Source organism: Thamnophis sirtalis, unplaced genomic scaffold (assembly GCF_051295495.1).
Source record: "Thamnophis sirtalis isolate CommonGarterSnake01/CBP01778 unplaced genomic scaffold, rThaSir2_p1.2 scaffold_12, whole genome shotgun sequence".
Lineage (NCBI taxonomy): Eukaryota > Metazoa > Chordata > Lepidosauria > Squamata > Natricidae > Thamnophis > Thamnophis sirtalis.
In genome coordinates, this window is record NW_028261392.1 from 15,188,727 (window position 1) to 15,202,671 (window position 13,945).

Consider the following 13,945-nt stretch of genomic DNA (forward strand, 5'->3'; position numbering starts at 1 on the left):
TTTTATTATCCTGTACCGTCTGCTAGATGGTAATAGTTTAAAAAAAGGGTGCCCAGGATGTGATGGATCTTTAAGAAAGTTTTGAACTTTCTTAAGTCAGAGGGAACTATAAAGCTCTTCAAAAGAGTGGAAAGGGCAACTAATGATCCCTTGGGCAATGATGTTAACCCTCTGGAGCCAGGGGTTGTATTCACTTACCTTCCCTAAAGGTTCACAAATGTGAGCATGTGTGCATCTGCGCATGTGCTCAGCCTTCTGCACATGCACTTTGGCTAGAAAAGTGCCTAAGTGGTATGCCATAGAGCCGGGGCACGTGGGCAGGGCTAGCTGCGATTTCTGCTACCAGTTTGGGCAAACCCATCCAATCCGCCAGAATACCACCTCTGTCTGGAGTGCTGCCCTATCTGCCACTATGCAATTGGCAAACCATACACAGGTGCAATAAGTTAAAATACTCTCTATGGTGCGGCGGTAGAAGGTCACCAGCATGGCAATAGAAATGGTAATGAAATAGAGGTTTCTGCCTTTATGTTGGAGGAAGGCTGTATTATCTATCATGAGGGATGTATTTGATACTGAATAATTGATGGAGAATAATTGATGCACATATGCATAATCGAACAAAGCTTCTCCCATTCTCCAAGAAGTCTAGTGCAACTCTAATAGTGCAAGAGAGCAGGTTAAACCCCGCTTTTCTGGGATGTTGTAGCTGCAGTGTTGCAATTGCTATCAATTTTCTTTCTATACAGTGGTCTGTATAGGCCTGATCTTTAAGTCTTCCCCAACCATCATAAATTACTCTTTTTGAGAGGTGTCTGCAGTTATTGGCTCTTGTTAGAACAAATCTTTTAATAACTGATATTATTAAGATAAGACAGGGAATAGCAGAACTTACTCTAAACCAATAATACCAAAAGGCTCTGAAATACATAAGTAGAATATAAGCTATGAGTTAATTCATCCTACTTTTCTCATTCCAATTTCTTTTTCCCACACGTAAGACAAAGCATAGACAAAAAATGAGAACCGAACTCAAAAGCTAGTTTCCAACTAACTTCTCATGGAGAACATGTATGGTGTAAATGATAGCATAAGCAGTGGGTCATTGTATGGGCACAATGTAATGTTTTACCAATCCTAATTATTTTACCAAAATTCCAAAATAAACACACATTATTTATCTTCATGGGAGATACTGTTAGAGAGTAGAACCAATACTGACATAGAGGGATCAAGAAATTCATTCAGGGTAATGCATAATAATTGCCACTGCATTAATTCTCTTTTAATTTGTATGCTTGGAATATTAATGGTTAGAATAAATATAACTGATTATTTATATAACTGTTCTTCCATTCTAGGTAGACCCATAGTTACTATAACCACCTTTATGGGGAGCCTATGATAATTCACCATGGCCAACTTGCCATGATCAACTCATCATGGCCAATTTGTCCCAGCTAATATGCCACATCCAACTTGCCATCACCAACTCATTGCAGGATAACTCTCCAAGTCTAATTGCAGGACAACTAACTGAGGGACAACAGTTGCACTAATATCAAAGAAATGGTGGAATGGAATTATTAAAGGAAGGATGAAAAAGGAGGGACAGAATGGAATGTGAATGACAAAAATTAAAATATTTTTAAATTTATTTTAAAAAAATAAATTGAACTGTTAAATTGTCCCACAATGAGTTGTCCCATGGCAAGTTGGCTATGATGAGTTGGCCATGGCAATTTGGCCACAGCGACTTGGCTGTGGTGAGTTGTCCCATTCAGGTTTATGGGCATCTATTGCTATGCTGAAGTATAATTGTTTTATTGATTCCTGTTTGTTTTCCCATTTTGATTAAAGCAGAGGTGTCAAGCTCAAGGCCTGGAGGCTGGATCCAGCCCACCAGGTACTTAGATCTGGTCCATGGGGCCACCTTGGAAACAGTGGAGGATTGGCTCATGGTTCCTCTGCCAGCGAAGGGCATCCAAGCTCTGGTTTTGGCTGCCACGGCCTCCTGAAACCCTCTGGCACCTCAACACGACATCGAGCTGGCCATGCCCATCTTGGCCACGCCTACCCAGCCCCCAGAAGTCAATTACAACCCTGATGTGGCCATAAATAAAATCGAGTTTGACACCCCTGGACTGAAGTGTCAAGTTAAACATTAATTCTTTCTATAAAATTAATACAATGCATTAAATACATTTTAATAAATAGTATAGAACTTTGTAATGTTAGAAGGGAACCAAAAGCCCCAATTAGAGGCAATCAATATGCACAACATATTGTATTTTTGACAACAAGATGACTCCAAAAGCTTATAAGCAAAGGATAAAAAGTATTTATTAGTTAGAAACACATTTCCACCGAATGAGAAGGTTTTATTCAATTACTAGTGGTTTGATTGCTGTTATTATAGTTGACTTATCCAGTTTTCATTTTCCATTTCATATATCAGCCCTTTCTGCTCACTGCAAAAGAAGACTTCTTGATTATAAGGATTGTCATAGCTTTGAAATTACGGTAATGATACCTAGTTAATGAACAGAGATTGTAGTAAAACAGTCTTGCTACGATTTTCATATTATTTGCCATTTTGTCTCCTCCAGGTCTGTCTTTCATTATGGCAATCTACCTTTCTGAAGCTGAGCTGATAAAAGGTTAAGGTCAGCCTTTCTCTATTTGACAGTGGTAATGCTATTTCTCAAAAGATGATAGTTTATGAAAGAAGAATCTGGCACCTTCATAATTACCAAAAGAAGAGATAATGATTTCAGGGAAATGACACCATGAATCATGTGCTGAGCTGTGAACAGCCAAGGTTCTGTCACAATAGTATGGAAATAATTAAGATCCAATTGAAGTAGTGGCCATAGCTCTGTTACTTAAACTTGAAATGGGTGATTAATGAAGAATTAATGATCAGATCCAAAAAGGCAAACCACACAAAGAAATCAATTCTGTAACTATCAAACAAAAGGCATCCAGAACTACATTGGCACACTTTTAGAAGTGATATTCAGCCGGTTCGAACCGGTTCAGATGAACTGGTAGCGGTGACCTATGGAAGAGCCCGCCCACCCACCACGGTGCTATGCCGCCCTATTTAGCCACATTTTCTAAGACATGCACATGCATGCAAGCCGCATGCACTAACAAAGCACGTGCGTGGAAGGCCACACTCACATTTTTTGTGTGTGGCAAACCAGTGGTAAAATTATGTGAAACCCGCCTCTAGACACTTTCCAAAGAGAAATCAATGTTTGTGAAGCTTCTTCCAAAAACTACCTTCCACAATGTCATATCTTCAAGTTGTGTTGGGATCATATTTCTTGGAACTTCCAATGATCCTGTCCAAAACTCTTGTCATCTGGGTTCTCTGGGGTTTATGTTCACAACACATCATAGGTTCTCAAGTGGGAGAAACTGTCAATAGCAAAAACAAATGAAAATTGGGCAGGGGAATGGACTATCATGGGTTCATAGAGTGATACCCTAATGTCACCTTAAGTCTTTTCACCATGGAAAGTCCTTACAGTCTGCATTGTTCCTGAATTATTTGTCCTTTAATCAGAAGAAAGTTGACACTCCTTCACATTCCTTTACACTGAAATCTACCGGCCTCTTTTAAAAACCTGGTAGTAAGTCCTATTGAACACTGTGGTGTTCAACCTTCCAGTAAACTCCTGGGGTATTTTGGTGGCAGGGTCCAAGAGAAGAGACTTTCAAAACCTGGCTCTTCCAGTGGGCTTGGGACTCCAATGGGTTGGGGACTTTCCATTGGGGGTGCTCACAGACCAATTACAGATCACACCTCTCCCCCACTCATCCTATTCCCTTCTTCCTCATGTTTTAATTAGGGTTGTGTATTTGTCTTTTTTATTTTTTTTAAAAAAACTTTTATTTAGTTTTGTAAAATTTTATCTTTTTAATACTGTAAATCACCCAGAATTATCTTGGGTTAAGATAGAGTCAATAAATTTGATAAATTAAACACACACACACAGACACACACACACACACACACAGAGACAGATACACACACACACACACACACACACACACATTTGGGCATACCAGGTGCTTTGACATAAACACTTAATCATTTCCTTTGCTCAGCTGATAAGGGAGGAGAGCTTGTGTCTTAGAGGCTAATACAACTGCCTAACATGTAAAAACAGCCCAGGTTCGAATCCCACTAAGGGTATGGCCAGCTGATGTGAGCGAAATAGCTTGAAATAGATCTATACTAGTGCCTCTTTGTTTATTTATCAGCACAAAATGCAACACACACACACACATACATACACATATATACATGCACAATGGTACGAAGCACATATATATGCCGCCTTAAGTCCAAAAGTAATTCCATAGGTGGAAGGTGTAGACATTGTGGTGAGGTACCAAAATTTACTACTGTAAGGAGCCCTAGACCACACACACAAACACACACACAAAAGTGACATTGGATGGAAACCAATGGTTTGGATGGTGTTATTAGAAAATGAGGTTGGAAACCAAGTGTCCTTAAAAGCTCCATTGCAGTGGAGAACTTGATGACTTTTCTTGTCTCCTGGTACTCAAAGGCATGTGGGATGAATACTATCCTGAGGTGCAGCTCTCCAGAGCACAACTCTTGTCTGGATGTGTTCCCTTGGACCAAGCTTGTCAGCAGTCTGTTGGCAGTCGCTAAGTTGTTACCATGTTGGAAATGTCTATGCTACCATTTTCTTCACCAGTGGTGGGATTCAGCCAGTTCGCACCTATTCGGGAGAACTGGTTGTTAACTTTCTAAGCAGTTCAGAGAACTGGTTGTTGGAAGAAATCTCCTTTTGTTTTTTTTCCACTTTACAGGGCTAATCCTATAAGGAAGGAAATATTCTGGTGTTGTTTCTAGCCTAATCTTTGTTGCCCTGCTTACAGAAACTGCCTCTTCTGTTAACCCTTATTACATTGTAACAGCTAAGGTGAAGCCCATCTACGTGAGTGATGTTGAATTTGCCACACCCACCCAGTCACATGACTACCAAGCTCCACCTACCTAGCTGGTCATTAGGGCAGAGAACCGGTTGTTAAATTATTTGAATCCCACCACTGTTCTTCACCCTGAAACCTAATAAATGCATTCCAGAACTATTGGAAACCACCATCATTTTTTTAGTATGGCTTTTTATAGAGTAAAGTTAAAACAGTGCTATTGGGTATTTCTTTATTTACTTCTTAATAACCCAGTTGTTTTCAGAGCTGCAGTGTAACTTACAGTTTGTAGAATACAATCTTTAACGTCTCTAATCAAACAGGTAACAGTCTTAAGTCTTTCCATCTGAGACCATGATGAGAAGTAATTTCAGTAGTCAATTTTGATCTTGAAAAACTGAAGACATGAAGGTCTGACTTTGCATAACGAAACTGAGTTATTAAATCAAAAGAATCAATTGAATATTTTAGTGGGTTGAAGTTGAGCTTGGCAATAGTTTAGGAGTTAGAAGTTATCATCAGTAAAGGAGCTATTTCCTTTCAGTCACATTTAAGGATTGGAAGGGGAAAAAAAGGTCATTTCCACAGAGAAGAAAGAAAAGAAGACAAAATACTTCTAAAGAAAGGCACATAATGAGCAGCAAGTGGTTCAATTAAAGGTTAATTGTTCTCTCAAAAGTTACATAAAGCCTACAGCGAAATGCACATCTGAATTTCTTTTCAAAGAGTGTCAAACAACAAAGTGTTTTTCTGCATGAAATAAAAGAGCAGCTTTCACAAAGGAAAGCAAATCATCTCGCTCTTTGGAGATTTCTAAAGAGTCTGAAAACAATAACCTGGGTTTATTGTGAAGGTTATAAATGAAGGAAAGGTTATATGTAAAAAGATTCAAATGATTATATACTGATTATATATTTACTTTATGAAGCTTTAAAAATTGATGGTTTGGAAATATTATTACTCTGCAATTTGATGTCACCTAGAAACAGCTTATATTTTCCAAACATCTACCTTTTCTCCATTCCTTCTTTTTCCTACAAAATTAAAGTATCTCTGTTTTATCAGTCCCAAAGGAGACAAATGAAGGGAATCATCTTAATCATCATCAAAATAGTCCCCCAAACCAGGGGTGAAATCAACTTACCTTTGCTACCTGTTCGTAAATGTTAGCATGCACACTCGTGTGCTTGCTTCACTCACATGTGCCACCTCCACGCATGCACAGGACCTTCTGTGCATGCACAGAGCATCAAAAATGAGACATGATGGTTCGGGCAGGTGGGCGGAGCCTGCTACCGAGCATGCCTGCAAAAGTAAATAGAACAACAAGGGGGAGGGGGGAGAATCCACTGTGCCACACGATTTAGATTAGCTAGAAAGCAGGAAATCCAACAATTCTAGCTAATATAAATCACGTGTCACAGCTGATCGTCCGAAATACCAGTTCACCCAAACAGGTAGCATTTTTTTTACTACCGGTTTAGGTGAACCGGTAGCATATTTTACTACCGGTTCAGGTGAACTGGTCCAAACCGTTACCATTTCACCCCTGCCCCAAACCCATCAAATGCTGTGTTCTTAGCAATGACCTGATGACATGTTTTAAGCCAAAGTCTTAGTCCAAGAAAATCCATGCAGATTTCTTGCTTTCTTGCAAGACCGCAGGAATCATCTTGTGGCTTTTTCACATGTGGGTTATTTTACACAGGGTTGGTGGGGTGTTGATTATATTTTTATCCTGCATTTTTTTTTCATATACAACTCAAAATGGCAAACATAGAAAAACTCCTTCCTCTTTATTTGTTTGTATCCTGCCTTTATTATTTTTACAAATAACTCAAGGTGATGAACATATCCAACACACCTCCAGCCTCCTATTTTCCCTCCACAACAACAACCCTGTGAGATGAATTGGGCTGAGAGAGAGAAGGATTGGCCCAAGTCACTCAGCCAATTTTTCATGTCTAAGGAGGAACTAGAACCAAAGGTGGTATTCAGCTGGTTTTCTCTGGTTCGAGCAAACCGGTAGTGGTGGCTGTGGGAGGCTCCGCCCATCCACCTTCCCCAACATAATGCTCAACCTCGTGACCCGTCAAAACCGCGCTCGACTAAACCGGGTCGCTGACGTCATCAACAGGGCGACAACAGCCAGCTGTTGCAATTTATTTATTATTTTAATTAATTAATTATTTTTCTTTGAAGAATAAAGAATGAAATTACTAGTTGATAAAGAGAGGGACAGATGAATATTCTGGTTGTTGCCATTTCTTTTAAAAAGCAGATAACAGAGGGTTATATATTATATGAGACAAATTAGTCTATGCGGTTTTTTGCCTTTAAAACTACATAAAAGTTTTTAAAAAATTACCTAACAGAATGGAAATGAAAAAAGTGAACTGTGACAGCAATAATATTCCCAATCTTTCATCTGCAAGCTGAATTTGTGACACGGATCATAAATCAAATCTTTTCCTCACAACTATTTGCATGAAAGATCAGTCAGAGAGTTAGAAAACAGCCATTGAATAGAAACAAATGTCATCTCGACTTTTGGTAGAATTCCTTATTTTCAGTAGACAATCAGATTTTTCTCCAAAAACTAAACAACATAAAATATCACAAATGAAATCAATAGAGCCTCAGAAAATGTAGCTGGAAACTACATATTTAACTGAAAACTAGTTAAATACGTTCACCTTCTCAGAATGAGGACAAATGTTTTAAGGGCTGTAGGTAAATTTCAATTTTATGTACTTCTGGGAAAAACTCAAAATTTCCTCTAACCAAGTTTACTTGCTTATTGTGAATCTAGGGAGATCAATCAATACAACACATTATGTTATATTTCTCTTTTTGCATGAAGCTTCATAAAATCTATGTATTTTTCCCAACTATGCCAACACCCTGGCAGAATAGATGAATTCTATGTCAAGCTGCTTTTTTTTTTGGCTAAAAATATCATGTTTTATATATACATGGTAACTAAATGTGACTGCTTTGAAAACGAGGCATCAGATTATGCAAACTTGATCACACTGTAGGTTGTATGTATATGTACACACAAACACAAAGTCTTTCTTTCTAATCAATATTCATGGGGTTATATATACACACACACACATGCACACACACACACACACACCACGGAGTACATAGTCATATATACTGCATTATCCATAATAGTGAAAGTTAGTCAATTAAATAAAAAAAACCTTTTTAATAAAAATAGAGTAAATTTGCCAGTAGAAAAAGAAATTAATGGTGTTGGTGTATAGACAGGACTGAAAAAGCCAAACGAATTAAGAAAGAAATATTTTGATTCAGCTATGTTTGCACCAAAATTAATAACAGTAATAGTAGTTATAGAGTAGTTATGCTTATTTGTTCAATGATTAGCAAAACTAAAAAAAAAATACAGCATGAAAGTGAAATCAAAACAATGGGATAAAATGCCAACAGACGAAGGAATCATAAACTATTATAATGGTATGGTAATTGACTGTGTAAGAATACATCCAAAATATTACTGGTTATAAGATAAAAATATGTGTCACTTAAAGCCATCAAAAATCTTTTTCTTTTAATTTTAGAAACTTTGCCCCTCTGAATCTGTACTGTGACAGCAATACGATTAACATGGAAGAACCAACAATCTTTCACAACAGTTTTTTTTGGCAGTTTAATGCCTTAAGATTCTTGAAGTACAAAGGCATTTTGTGACATTTATTTTCTGGGCCTGATTTTTTTCTTTTTCTTTCTTTCTTTCTTTCTTTCTTTCTTTCTTTCTTTCTTTCTTTCTTTCTTTCTTTCTTTCTTTCTTTCTTTTTTTTTTGATGAAGGGGTGGAAGGATGGAAGGAAGCAAGGAGAGCTACTTTTCACACATGTCAGCATTTCCCCCCATTTCAATTCTTCCACTTGGTGACAGCTTTATCTAAAAATATTGCTGTGTGACCTCTTTCGTCTTCCATCGTGGTGTTACCTGTTACATGTAAGGGTGATGAGGTGTTTGGGTAGTGCTTGTCTCTATGTGTTGAAGTCATAAATATTCTTCAGCAAGTCAGAGTAAGATTCACACAACGCAAAAAATAGAGGACAATTAAATGCCCAAGTGATAAAGCAGCTCCAGATGTTCTGTCAAATGTGCTTGTTCCTTTTGTCACACCATGATTTCACATATATTTTTTAAAAAGTTATATAGTTAAGGTCTTCCAACATAGAGAGACCTATTTTGTTGAACTTTCTGTATTTTTTTCTGCTCTTGGATAAGAGCTTATATCCCAACATGTAACACAGCCTACACCCTTGATGGCGAACCCATGGCACGTGTGCTCCCATGACCAAACATGTAGACCATGTAGAAACATCTGTATATTGTTTTCGTTTTTAATCATTGACTCTTGGCAATTTAATAGGCAAGTGCTCTCTACGCTGTCCTGTCAAGCACAGCTTCTTTCAGTTGTTGGATAGCAATAGCACTTAGACTTATATACTGCTTTAAAATGCTTTATAGCCCTCTCGAAACGGTTTTACAGAGTCGGCATATTACCTCCCACACTCTGTGTCCTCATTTTACTGATCTTGGTAGGATGGAAGGCTGAGAACCTTGAGCAGATGAAGATCGAACTCCTGACAGTGGGCAGAGTTAGCCTACAGTACTGCATTCTAACCACTGTGCTACCAATTTTGCATCAGGTTTGATGTTATCAAACCAGACTGTTATTTGCTTGCCCCTTCTTCTTGTTCCACTAACCATTCCTAGTGTCATTGACTACCTTGAATAATTTGCACGCATAATATGGCATAGAAGTAGTCTTATGATTTTAACTCCCAGTGATGTGTCTGATTTTGTGCGATTTAACACCTATCTGTTAGTTACTCTGGTTGTCCATAGTATATGCATACAAGTTATATTTAGGATTGTGTATATCAGTCTAAAATATAATATGTAGCAGAGATGGTATTCAGCAGGTTCTGACCAGTTCTGGAGAACCAGTAGTGGGAATTTTGAGTAGTTTGGAGAACCGGTAAATACCACCTCTGACTGGCCTTGCCCACTTCTATTCTCTGCCTCCCATATCTCAGCTGATTGGGAGGAAATGGGGATTTTGCAGTAACCTTCCCCTGGAGTGGGGTGGGAATGGAGATTTTACAGTATCCTTCCCCTGCCACGTCCACCAAGCCATGCCCACAGAACCGGTAGTAAAAAAAATTGAATCCCACCACCAATATGTACACAACATATTCATGGGTGAAAAAAACATCTAAACCCATCTAATTTTATCTTACTCAACAATATTATAGATTTGCATTAAAAAGAGAAATCAAAGGAGCTTACAAAATCTCTGCACCTAATTTTATCAAACTCTTCCACAGCCATCTAGTGGATCTATAAATTCCATTTTATTCCTTTAAGAAGGAAACAGATCTTGGCTGTTTTCTCAAGCAGCAAATGGAATCCAGAAGTGAAATTTATGGTGGATGCACATTCCAGATAATTTCTCTCAGTCTATACATTCTAATCTGAAAGAGACTCTTCAAGGCTGAAAAGGTTATTTTTGTTCAACTTCACAATTTCTTTCCATGATACCAACACATTTCTCACCCTTTTTATTCTGAGTGTTGATGAAAATGTAATCAGCCATGGAGTGGCCTTATGAGAATCAGTTTGATATCTCTCTCTTTCTCTCTTTCATTATAATTATTTTAATTTAGTAAATTTGTCTCTATTCTCCTGCAGTGTTTGTAGTGTTGGTAGGAAAGAACTACTAATTTCTACTAATAGAACATACTATCTGGACAACAGCTACAACTAACACACAAAAAAGTCATGCAGATATTTTCTTTTCTAGCAAAGGTCACATTAAACATGGAAATGTCCTATTGCCAGTATATCCTGTATTAGCACACTAGTCATAAATCCCATTGCTTTGGTACTAATTAACAAATTTATGAGGGAGTAATGGACCATAATTTTCAATTGATTTGTTCAGAATCTGACCTGACTGTATAAAATGTTACTCTGTGAGATTATACCTGTGTTGTTACAGGTGAAGTCTGAGCTCAATTGTTTCAGATTAGCACAAATATTCTGCCTACCACAACACTACATCTATTTTTTAAAACAAATGTTAGTGAATTATATGAATTATTTTGCTATGCGTCTTAGATATGACAACATAGATCATTATGAAAGTAAAAAAAAGCCTTACCACATTACTACAAATGATAAATCTTTAATGTCATTAAGACATTAAATCATTAAAATGCACGGAGATTATGATACTAGGATGTCAACTGGAAATCTAATAAATAGGCTACATCAGGGAAACTTTAATTTGAGCACAACAGTCAATAGCAAGAGTATAAACCAGTCATGTCCTCATCATATACAAATAAAATAAAAGTATTTTGCTGTGAACTAATGATTGATGGACACAGAGAGATGGACGGACAGATAAAATAGATAGGTAGGTAGGTAGGTAGGTAGGTAGGTGGATTAGATAGATGGATGGATGGATGGATGGAAGGAAGGATAAGATAGATAGATAGATGGATGATAGATGGATGGATGGATGGATGGATGGATGGACGGATGCGTGGGTGGGTGGGTTGGGTGGGTTGGGTGGGTTGGGTGGATGGATGGATGGATATGTGGATGGATGGATGGATAAGATAGATAGGTGAATGGGTGGATGGATGGGATGGATGGGATGGATAAGATAGATGATAGATGGATGGATAGATAGATAGATAGATAGATAGATAGAAAGAAAGAAAGAAAGAAAGAAAGAAAGAAAGAAAGAAAGAAAGAAAGAAAGAAAGAAAGAAACAGAGAGGCAGAGAGAGCTAAATGTATCTGGGTAAATGTAAATATGTTAAATGTATTTGGGACAGTGCAACTGCATCCAATACCAAAGGTAGCATGGCAGAGGACCCCAAAAACCAGTCATGGCAGAGTTCAGCTAAAGCCTATTGTTCCCATCTAGACCCCTACAGCCTCTGGCAACAAGATAGCCCTGATACACTCATAGGTCTGCGACTAAAAAGCTGTTGGATTATTTTCATCTAATTTCCATGTATTTTGGTGTGCTGAAAACAAATAAAATATTGAAAAAACTCCTCGATGTCATGATTTGCCACAACATGCAAAATTGTCTTCAAATTTATCATTTTTTTTTTAATTTTTGGTATTTTTTTATATTATGGGTTTTTAAGCAAGTTTAAAGTCCAAATTACTATTAATTAATTCACATAAGTGCATTTAAGATATAAAATGCCAAAAAAACCTTAAAAGGTTTGTCTGAGTTATGTAAAAAAAAATATAGCACTGTAGATCTGATGGTCAGCAATATATAGATAAGCTAAGCAAGTTTTAAGTCTGTGCTTCTAATGGTAGAAGGGGTTAATCTTTCCTGAAGAATCCAGTGGGAGGGAGACACGGGGCAGATAGCAGCATCTCCGGTCAGTGCAGGGGGCATGGCCAGCACTGTGACATTTTAGTAACTGGAATTTGTTTTCACAAACAATAACATTATAGAAATAATTAAAACAAGTCTCTTCTGCACTTCCTCTTTTAGAAGCTATGACACAGGGACGATTCATAACTACTTATGAATACGGCTGAGAAAATATCTACATCCTGGACAAAAGCTGTTTGAACTTTTCCCCTTGGGATGCCACTAAAGGGCATTGCATGCCAAGACTACTAGACACACAGACAGTTTTTTTCTTTTTGTGCTGAACATTTAATTCCCACACTTCTGTTTTATGTCTGAGTATATTTATCCATGTAGCATGGCTGTATTATTATTATCCTTCTCATCTGCTTTACTTCCTCTTATTGGTATCACTGCTATGATTATTATTATTATTCTGTTGCTTTGCAAATACACTTCTGCACTGGAACAAATTCTTTGTGTCTTTAATCACCTTCGCCAAATAAAGTCTTATCTTCTCTTGTCTTCTCTTCACTTCTTTTCTCATATCCTCTCATATCCTCTCCTCCCCACCCCACCCCATTGCATTCAACAGATAAGATGATTTCATCTGTTTTGGTAAACATCCGCATCAGTCATAAATAATTTACAATGAAATACTCTGACGGGATGAACTGGAATTAATTTGAACTTGTATGTGCTTAGGACAAGATTGCAAAATATTTAACATAAGCATGGCCACAAGAGATCAGTGTAAATTTAATTTTATTAATATTTGATGCATATATAAAATGAAACCTATCTTCCTTCCTTCCTTCCTTCCTTCCTTCCTTCCTTCCTTCCTTCCTTCCTTCCTTCCTTCCTTCCTTCCTTCCTTCCTTCCAATACAGATGAGCTGTATTTGAGAATTGGTCTAGGAAATGTTTTGTATGCTCTGGTTAGTAGTTTAGTGTTACCAGAGAAGAAACTACACAGGATTAGGTTAACCATTCTTAATGCCTTTTTGACAATGTTGTTACAGTGGGCTTTGGCACTTAGATCATTAGAGATGGGTACTTCAAGGTCCTTGACAGAGGGGGGGTGTTATATACGAGGTCGTATCTGCCCAGTTTATATTTTGTGTTCAGATTGTTTTTGCCAATGGGTAAGACAGAGCATTTGTTGGTTGAGATTTGAAGTTGCCAATTGTTTGACCATTCTGACACATAGTCAAGGTCTTTCAGAAGAGTAGCTGTATTGCGGGGTGCGGGAAGGCATTGATTAGTTTATACATCATCAGCAAAGAGGACACAGTTGCTTATAATATGATCGCAAAGGTCATTTATGTAAAGTAGGAAGCCTGTTGGTCCAAAAACACTGCCTTGGGGAACACTGCTGTTAACAAGTGTAGGATTTGATAGGGCGCTCCCTATTTTGACCACTTGTTGCCTGTTTGACAGTTATCCAATTATGCAGGGGTCCAGAAATGACATAAGATTTTAGTTTTAGAAGTAGTTTGTTGTGTACCACTGGGAAATGTGGGGCATGA